At 40.9% G+C, this 10,823-nt stretch overlaps 1 pseudogene; it reads left to right on the top strand.

Annotated features, from left to right (window-relative positions):
- The first annotated feature begins 316 nt into the window (after positions 1-316).
- On the top strand, positions 317-1,188 carry LOC147462150 (putative protein S-acyltransferase 7 pseudogene; annotated as a pseudogene).
- Positions 1,189-10,823: the final 9,635 nt, after the last annotated feature.

Consider the following 10,823-nt stretch of genomic DNA (forward strand, 5'->3'; position numbering starts at 1 on the left):
TTTCTCCTGTTTTACGTTGCTCAACATGCATTCCTAGTATTTTGGAATCTCCCCCCCTTCCCCCTTCCCCCCCCCTCGGGTCCCTACTTTACTACTATTAAGTCTGTTATGTAGGTGGATATCAAAGTCTGCGAAGGGTAGTCCATTGGTAGCTCATTTGTCTGAGTTGGGCCTCATCTATTGCAGCATCGTTGTTGACAGTACTTGCAACATTGAACAACGAAAGCAAGGTCAAATCCCCATACTTACCGCTTGCATGTCTGACTTCTTATATGAAGTTTTCTGGCGTTGTTCAAAGGGAATCTCGTTAAGCTAAATGCATGTAGCTATTGGACAAGGCCTGATGCATGGGGCATTGCCTCTTCGTGCAAAAATGCCCACTTTGGAGAGTTAGCAGGACAAGGTCCTGCTAACTCAGTCCTGCTTGATGTTTGCAAAATGGATATGCAAACAAGATCGTAGCAGACGTTCAAAGGCTGCCTAGCCTTGCCAAAACTTTAATTGATGTTAAGCGTGTCTATCAGACTTGGAAGGGTAGCAATAGGTTCCTATTTGGCGGAAGGCTGATTTTGGGCTTGATGTTGCATCGTTGCTATTGACTTTGTTCTCATCCTAGTCCCTGTATTGGTGTTTGGTATTTTTGTTGGAAGGCACCTTGTGAAAGATTTTTCACACTTTGGTGGTATATCAATCCTGGTGGTTACATTAGCTTTTACATTTGGTGTCTTAGTTTTTCTCTTGCTGACATCCGGTAGGGACCCTGACCCTGGTATAATTCCACGTAATAAACATCCGCTTGAACCAAAGGAAGAATGCTACTCATCATCCGAGTGGAGTGGCGGGCAAACACCAAAGCGAAGGCTTTCGCCAACAAAGGATGCGACTGTGAATGTGATGGTTGTGAAAATCAAGTGTTGTGACACATGCATGCTATACAAGCCTCCCCGTTGCTCACATTGCTCACATTGCTCTATTTGCAATAATTGTGTGGATCACTTTGACCATCATTGCCCATGGGTAGGACAATGCATTGGATGAACGACTTATGAAAACTTCCGCTATCGCTACGACAAGAAGGCAAATCCTTATGATCAAGGAGTTTTTCACAACTTCAGGAGCATTCTTTGCTTGAGTTTTGGAATGTCCAAGATAACTTTTTGTGCACAAGTTGAAGCAAAGGCAACAAATTTTGGGATGCTTCAGACAAAACCAAATAAAGTTGATGATGCTTTTGACCATGGCAGCGAGAAAAGTTATAACAACATTGAGATTAGAGCGAAAGTCCCCTGGATGCCTATTGCTCTTGATGCTTCTGTTCAAGAAAGGAGTGTTATTCATCAGACCTACGGGTGTTATTTAGAGAACGATCCATTTCATATGTGCCTCAAATCCCATGTGGGAAGCCTATTAAGTAGGTGGCTAGTATCATTTGTTTTGAGATTGAGATTTGTATCAGTTTACATGGGAAATGATGTTCGTCTTTTTACAAATTACATTGAATCGATTGGTTTATTATAATTTAGTATTCATTTTATTTGTTTCTTTTCATGGTTCTCTCAACATCTATTGCAAATGAAAACACACTACAATCTACACTTCTGTTCATTTGCACGTCAACATGTATTTTTGCAAAAGCATGTGCTTCTAAAATTGTTATGTTACTAATGTACATAAAATAACAGGTCATGACATTCCGTACGAAATCCGTATGAAGGGGGATGGGTCATTGCGAGAATGTCCGAATCTTGTCCGTATGTAAGGGGGTAGGTTAGCATGTAAGATATCGTACATAGGGGGGTTTCTCTACTTTTGATGCACGTAGGTGACATCCCCCCATTATTAATAGTGAATCCCCCGGGCATTGCCCCTCCCCTCGGTGCGATTAAATCCACGACATAGGCATCAAGAGGAGCATGTCTTAACCTCATTGCATGCACACACTTTCATAATAGATAGCATCCATGTTTACTTTCGGTGTGCAAATGTGTCACGAGGATAAAATATTGTACTTAGGTTCAAAAGAAATACACAAGATTACTCGAGATTAGTTCACTTTAAAAGTAATCTTAGATAACCAAGTTTACTTTTCCATACAAGATCTACAATGCACGACTGGTGTTGACAATCAAGATCGGTATGAACCCTTGATCTCAATGACTCACCCACTCTCGTATTAGTTGTGACTATGGACGCTTCCTAATGATGAGAACATTCCACATAGGCCCAACAAAGTTTGAAAATTTTTGCATGCATTTCCTGGTCAATGTGCCTTTAAGAAAATTATGGACATATGTACAAGGTATGTAGAGTCTGGATCTCTACTCATAAGTACTCGACAGTGTGAAAACTTCTCGGAGGGTAGACCTTTAGCTAGTAGATCAACAAGGTTATCATCTATGTGAATCTTGACAAGCTCTATACGCTTGTCCTCAAGCACCTCATGAATGAAGTGATATTTCACATGAATGTGCTTTAACTTTACAGGAAACACTTGATTCCATGCTAGTTGGATAGCACTCTTACTATCGCAATGAAGATTGGAACATCTACATTGATGCCCATACTCCCACTAGACAAGTAAGCCATGTAGCTTCTTTGATAGCATTTGACAAAGCAAAATACTCTACTTCCGTGGTGGACCGAAATGTACAAACTTACAAACAAGATCACCATGAGTCACCATGAGACTATGCCACCAGAGAATGGAAAGACATCACTTGTCTTAGACCTTTTGTTGCCCTATATTCCTTGCATAATCTACATTCATGTAGACATCTACACATACATCATTGCCTCCAAAACAGATACAAAACTCTTTTGTACCATTCAATCATCTCATCACACCCTTCACTCTCTCCCAATGCTTCTTGCTAGGATTGGTCGTAAATCCGCTCCCACTGCAAATGCAATGTCTAGATAATTCCTAATCAAGGGGTACATCAAAGGGTCAACCGCAATTGTATAAGTCATCTTAGCCATTAGGGCCCTTTCCTCATTAGATTTGCAACAATCCTCTTGGCTCAATTCACATATAGAGGAAATGGATTATACAAAAGCTTTCCCCTCTCCATATGGAAATGCTTAAGTATGTAGTAAATGTACTCTTGTTTACGTGTAAATCTTTTATTTGTAGAGGCCGATCATAGAGTATCGTGCTAATTCAAATCGTCGAACCATTCAATAGTTACCTGTATATTTGTACAAATGTAGAGATGTACCTTCTTCTTCATCATGATTACGAAGTAGAGAGACCTTTGCTGCTTGTCCAATGTGTTTTTTCATTCAATATGAGGGAGAAGCATAGTGCATGCACAATTACACAATCGTTTGGCATGCACAACACACATGTTGGTCCTTGCAAGTTGAAATCCAACACTTTTAGTGACCACAATTTTTGAACCAACATCACAAAGTGGTCATAGTAGGAAAGATGTATGAAAAGTCCCTATGAGCACTTAAAAAAAAGTAGAGACAATGGGTGGCCCAATTGTAGGTCTTGGTGGGTGAGGATGAATTCATCAAAAGTAAAGCACAATGTTGCGGTCAAGGAGTAATCCTTGATTTGAAGGATGCCATCAATAAACCAGATGGCATCTCAAAATGGCCCATGCCAATGGTGCCTGTGCAAGACTAGTCTAACTCGGGAACTTCTCCATTGGTCGATAATCAGTAGGAAGGGAATGGGATGTAGGAGGGCCTCTTATTTTCCATGGGATTAAAAATGAGGTTAAGGAATGAGCAAATGGAGGACTGCCATGTGGACTAAAATGGTGGGTGTGGCAGGTCCTAAAAGTGGGTGGACAAACTTATAGGCCTAGAGAAGGAGGAGTATTTTCTTCAATAAAATGAGAAAATGAAAAACTTTGAAACTTTTTCCACAAAGTTGGGGTGAAAACCCACTCTTTCTCTTTCTAGAGGCTGCTAACTCCCCCCTTATCCCATTAGGAAAAATATGGACTTTGCATGGGCCTTGTAAGGAATCCTAATTTTTAGGGATTAAGGCTAATTTTATGTAGGGTTGTGGGGACAAGGGCATTAAAGAAGCTAGTTTTGAATAGACTTTTTTAGTTTTTTTTTTAAAGACGCATGTAGGGGGACCTATGAGGTCCCTTTCTCTCTCTAGCTTTTTGAAAGTGAAGGGAGTAAAGGAGTGTGGCTACATGATAAAAAAACGTGCATAACTAAGGGTCAAAAATTGAAAAAAATTTTAACAAATAATTTTTACGTATTATGACTTAAAACTCTACCGCAACATATAGAATATCAAAAAAACCATTTTTGGATCTTTTTTTTGGCATACAAGCATTGAAAGTCCACTTTTCCAAAAAAAAAAAAACTACAAGCACTGAAAGGAGACTAAAATTTCACTATTTCAAAAATCTTTTTCTCCAACAAAAAAAAACATTTGTTCTCTCCTGCTCCCTCCTCTCCCCTCCTTGCCCCCTTCTCTCCTCCTCCTCCCTGCCCCCTTTTCTCCTTTTCCTCCCCTCTCCCTCTTTTTATCCTTTGCTTCCTCATGCATCAACTGCTACGGTGCTCACAAACATAAAAACTTATGTGCCTCCACCACCATGTACTCCACACATCAAAAGAGTACATATTCGTTTGCTTATGAAGTTTGCACCGAAGGCCGCACGTGTGGGTGAGGAGAGGTCATCAAAAGAACATCGCGTCGCTGGTGAGAATAATGTCGACATTTGGGTGGATGGTCATTTGTACCCATACAATCCTATAAGCCACTTCCATCATCATTTCGATGTTTCTTCAATATCTTGGGAGGGGAGAAGTAGGCTTGTTAGGCGCTATTGCAAGTTGTTATCTATGGATGCATGTGCTTCTTTGCATTCATGGATGCACCAATGTCAAGCTCTTTAGCTCAAGACATCAGCATTACACGAAAGAATTACCTCTTCGGAGAGGGAGGTTGAAACTCTCCAACAACAAATGCAGGAAAAGGATGACAACATTATAAAGCTTGGCAACATCATCACACATTTGAATGAAACAGTCCTTGGTGAAAGAGAATGCAAGCGCGTGTTTTCCTCCCTTGAAACACTTACACATATGGGTGAAGCATGAAAATGATGAGTGACGGTCACAAGGTGATTTGTTATTCACTTGCAAGAGACATTTCTACGTCACACTATTCGCTAACATTTATCTTGTTGGTTGCCAAAAAATTTATTCAGGAGGCATGTGATGGAACAAGCCAAAATAATTAAGTTAACCTTCTCACTAGTTGTCTCAATACCCATTATATGATTTCTATCTTACATTCACCCGAGGAGAAGCACATCAAGGATGTAGTCAACGGGGAGCTTATGCACAAATTGGCAAATGTGGTTAGTGAAGATGACGTGCAACAAGCTTGTGATGAGGTTGGGATCAACACCAAAGCCTACAAAGCTTGTGATGAGGTTGGGATCAACACCAAAGCCTACAAGGCTATTTTTCAACTCTTAAAGGACGCCTTGTGTGAGCGTGGTATCGTGAAGAACTCGTTTTCCACTCCACACAAGGTCAACCTTGCAAATAATTTCACCAACAAAGATGTGTTCTCTAACGTTGGGACATACCTACAGCTTCACTTTATGCTTCATGCACACCAAAGGCAAGGGAAAAAGCTAGGCAAAACTCCATAATATCTTTGGAGAAGGGCTTTCCTTACACAATGTGCAATAATATATTTGTGGATCTTATAAGGCTTCAATAATTATACTTAGATTCTATGACTTACCTCAAGAAGGTGACACAATATACAGGCTTAATTTGGGTTCTTTTCTTCTTATCATAGATTTTGAAGTCAAAGGTCTTCCCTCTACTTGTTTTGCAGTGCTTGACACAAAGGTCGCTTTTGTGCTGAAACTCTTCGAGTGTCAAATAGTGAAAGGTTGAAGGTTAGAGAGGTTAAGTGTCACTCTAATGAATTAAGCCTTGTTGCAAACCAAGCGAAGGGATTCAATCCTGCCATCTCTCACCCCATCTTTCAATGAGCAAAATCAAAGAAAGACATTTCGTGGTTGGGTGCTATTGAGGTACCCAAACAGACCACTGGAGTACTTTCATGCAAGTTTGAGAGACTCCATAGATTACAGAGGTACACTCCCAACTTGCAGGTGAGACGTTGAAGGTTAAGGGTTGTGGTAGCTTTGATATGGAGTGGCACCTGGCAGGGGACTTAAAGACTATAAAGTCTTTGCTTGGCTACAAACAAGGGCGTTCTTCACTCTATCCTTCTCCATTTTGCACTCAAGAGTATAAACCTAACAAACAAAAAGCACAAAAGAACTCTACAAAGAGCGGTTCAATGCTTCCATGGCAAGAGGATGGAGACGAAGCATCGGTCAATTTTGATGTCGGAGATGAAGGTGGGGAATGGGAAGCGTCTATTTTGAGATGCCCCATGCTCAATGCCTCAAATCGTGCTCTAAAGGACCAGGCTTGGAATCCAATCTTTCCATTTTCTCTATCTAATGTACATTTTTGTACATTATAGAGGGTGGAGGCACTTCTCAATTCCATTGGCTGTCATGGTGGAAATGTGTCAATTGTTGCTACAAAGAATACAAGGGAGGCCCATGAGATAGCCCAACAAGTGTCAATGAGTGGACAAAAATCCAGACACTTCTTGAAGAAAGAAACACATGGAAACCCATGCCAACATGACACTCAAAACAACTCTAAACACAATGTAGCTAACCTTTGGGAACTCTAGAAGGAATTACATGATAAGCCATGTCACATAGTGAAAGTCCTATAAGAGATTGTTTTCATTTCATAATTTACATCAGTTTCTCGTGTGAACAACATATAAGCGACTGCATATCTTGAATGAAACTTAACGTATAGTTTTTCTTGGGAACAGTAATCCATTGATTAGAATATGGCGTTCCCATTTGTAGCTTCTCATTAAGCAAATTGATAAGCTTTGGCAAGTGAGCTTTAGGAACTGGAATGGGACGTAAACTCGATGGCATGTGAGGAACATTGAAGATAACCATGGGTGAAACAACACTTGGATCCACACACCCAATCTCACTTGGCTCAAAAGCAAAAGCTTTACCGTGTTTTTCAAGCATACCTTGAAAACACTTGATTCCCTCTTCGTTGAGAAAACCATCTTCTCCAACCTTCAACTGCTACAATGTCTCCTTAGTAAAGGGTGATCAAAGAAGCTTCTCAACAGCCTATGCCTAATGTTCTTTGGATTCCTGAGCATAGGCTATTGAGAAGCTTCTTTGATCACCCATCACTTCCTTCTGTTAAAGGTGTAGCCATTGGTCTCACTTTCTTTGCAACAGTCTTGTACTTTGTCTCTACCTATGCTTCAACTGCTTTATCTGAATCATCCTCAATATGCATAAGTGCTTTATATATACCCAACTCTTCATACATGTCCATTGAGTAGACCTTAACCACTTCAATTCCACTTTGTAACCTATATTGCCTGATCTCCTCAAGCTCTGACATAGTATCTACATAAGATACCTCTTCAAAGATCCTAAAATCACATCATTTGATTCAATCACATCACATCCTTGCAATTCACTTTGTATAGTTGAAACATACTATTTTCCCACTTTGGTAAATCATTAAACTTTTTGTACTATATTGAACCTTTAGATGTTAACCCCACAAACCTGAAGAGAAAGCTTCTCTTTGCGAGAACTTCTCCTCACTTGTACCACCTTAGTCCCGCTTTATAGTGGCACTTTGGGAAAATCTTGTGCAAATTTGTGTTCTTTGAACTCCTTACGTATCTTTGGCAATGGATGATCACGTTGTTCCTGGCATGGTCAACACATAAAGTCAAGAATTGAACCACTTTCTTACCATCTTGGCTTTGAACCCTGGCATAGGCTGAGCCATCATCCAACACCTTGGTTTCCATCTGCACAGCCGTAGTAGGGTTGTCCCAAAATCAATGGATAAGAGGAATGCTCCTAGATAAAGATAATTTGCTCATCACAGACATCCCCTACTGTTACCTTAACATTTGCATATGCACCATAGAGGTCGCCTAGAAGCATGTTGGCAGCTCATATCCGCCAATCGTGGTCTACATCAATAGGCCATTTTCCCTGTTTTTGCAAGCTTTTTGCCATCAAATTTATTTTTGATCCATGATCTATTAGTGCTAAGACCGATGTTGCCAAGCTTCACAACAGTTTCATTTGTTGCCCTTGCCCAATGAGTCCTTGAAAAGTGACTCTTGGGTATAATTTCATTGTCTTCCTCATCATTAAAATGGACATGTCTTACCTTAGGTACAATTGGGTTTGAAACCAACATAGATCTTGACTCTTCTTCTTCAAGATCTACCAAATATTCTTCATAATCATCCAAAATTGCTTCAATGTGCCGAACCGTCTGGCTCTTAACTAATTCTAGTTCCTACTCACTTGGTATCTTCCTCTTCCTCTTGATAATATCAATAATCTCCTCATGGAAATCGTGTTTGGCAATTCCCAAAATATCACCCAATGTGTGCTCCACTTTGCTATTCAGAATGCACTCTTCAAAAACTTTCTTTAGATCTGTAGCTAATTCATTATCAGATTTTAGCTTATACGAAGGTCCCCTGGGCTTACCTTGCTTTTTGTCCTTGGGTGCTTCCTCCATAACCACTTCAAGAGCGGGCTTAGGAGTAGGACCTTTCTCTTTCTTGCTGCCAGATCTCGTTGCCCTTTTTTATGTCCCTACAAATTCTTCATCCCTTTTTTGTCTTTCTTCCACCATAGCCTCATTAGCTTGAGACTTAGCAATGAATGCATATACTGAGAGGGAATCCACTGGATCAGTCCACCCTGTGGTTTCTCAAATAGAATTTCCTACTTGTTATAGCTTCCCATAAGTTACCTTATCTGCTTCTGATGTCTTCAAAGCATAAGGCCACAATTGGCCCTTTGTACCTGCCCCATCATCATCACCCTTTCCACAAACCTTCAGCCCATGTGTAGCTGCTTCCACAAAAGAAACATTATGTTGTATTTCTTCAACTAGCTTTTTCATGCCGCCCCTACCATAGTTCAAGTGGAGCATCTCACCTGTTTCCCTAAGGTGAATCTTCTTGTCCTTCTAGAAAACCTCATTCCTTTTGTAAGCTTCATCAAACTCATCACATTCCTTAACATACATATGGTTTTCACTATCGCACCACATGCATCAATCCCAGCCTTTGCGTGGAAGTTGTTGCTACCTAGGCTCAGAAGTAGACCCCTTTGTAGCTAACCCTTCAAATTTTACAGCTTTGAAATTCAAATTTAACTCTTGAATACCTTTCACCAATTTGTCAAGAACTGGCTCCTCCACTTTGGGTATTGTTGAGGTTGATTTCTCCTTAGTTTCCTCTTCCACCACATCCATGACATCAGCCACAATCAGCTTATCAACTCTCATCTGTCGTTTCAAGATCGTATTTACTGCCTCAGTAACTATCTTCCAGTCAGACGTTAAGCCCAATTCACCTATTGAATCCTCTAGAAATTGCACCAGACTCTTCTGAATCCATGGAACAGCAGCCTGAATAAATAGTCCAACCTTATGATCCTTCATCGAAAATGTTGTTTAGTCGAGGACAATTGACCGAATTTCTTTCCAAACTCTCGCAACAACTCTCATACAGATAAGTTTTTATTTTTCTTCTACATCCACTTCATGAAGCTCTGTTGTTACCATATACATGTGGTAGTGATGTGTGTGAACACACTAGGACCGCCGGGGCATTTTTTCCCTCTTTAGGAGGTTTTTTCCCCCGTGCATTGTATATACGCCCATCACTCTAGGGCTATCTATCTTTCCATAGCACACTAAGTAATACACTCTCTATTGTGTGCCTTGAGCTTCCTTCGTCTTCTCCAAGCTGTGTGTGTTTCTCTGCAACCCTAATTCCAACAATTGGTATCAGAGCAGGTCACGTCCTCCCGGGCTTAGTCGCCAGCTCCTCCAGCACACGCCTGCTCACTTTCTCCGATTTCAGTGAGCTTTGCTGAGCGTTCGCAGGTCGACAAAAATTTTGGTACAACTCGAAGAGCTAGGTCTGCTCAGAATTTTGATTTGGGCTCATTTCGGCCTCCGTTTCCACTACAGGCAGTACTGCACAGGCTATTTCATGATTTTGTGCAGAATTTCTGTCAGTACGGTTTTCTGCATAACAGGTGCCTTATAGTCTTCTACGGTTTGTGCTATATAGCACAGGTTGTTCCCGCTCCGTTTCTCCTATTTTCGGGCAGTTTTCACATCAGGTGCAACATTTACCATGGCTGACAACAACAACACAGATGTGTTCACTATGTGGGCTTATATGATGCAACATGTTCTTGTGTCAAAGGGTGTCTGGAACATTGTGCAGGGCATTGATGTACGTCCTGGTTCTGAGGATGTAGGCGATGTTGAGGATGTTGCAGGTCTTGCTGCAAGGATTGCAGCTGTTAGAGTTGTTTTGCCTACGGCAGAACAAGCTCGTTGGGATGTTAAGGATGCGCATGCTCATGCATTGATTGCGTTGTCTGTGAAGCGCACCATTGTTCCTCACATCCGTTCAGCAAAATCTGCAAAACAGGCTTGGGATATTTTAGCAGGTCTTTATGCAAGCCGCAATGAAGCTAAAATTGCTTTGCTGCGTAAAGAGCTGGAGTCGAAGATTATGCATGAGGAAGATGATATGGACACTTTCCTTGCTAGTGTCAACTATATCAATGAGCAGCTTATTTCTGCAGGTGAAGTCATTTCAGATAGTTCCCTTGTGCAGACTGTTCTTGATACCTTACCAGATTCCTACCAGACTTTTGCTAGTACTTGGAGACTTATGACCCAAGGAAATC

Source organism: Adiantum capillus-veneris, chromosome 3 (genome assembly GCF_014529385.1).
Source record: "Adiantum capillus-veneris isolate H3 chromosome 3, ASM1452938v2, whole genome shotgun sequence".
Classification (NCBI taxonomy): domain Eukaryota; kingdom Viridiplantae; phylum Streptophyta; class Polypodiopsida; order Polypodiales; family Pteridaceae; genus Adiantum; species Adiantum capillus-veneris.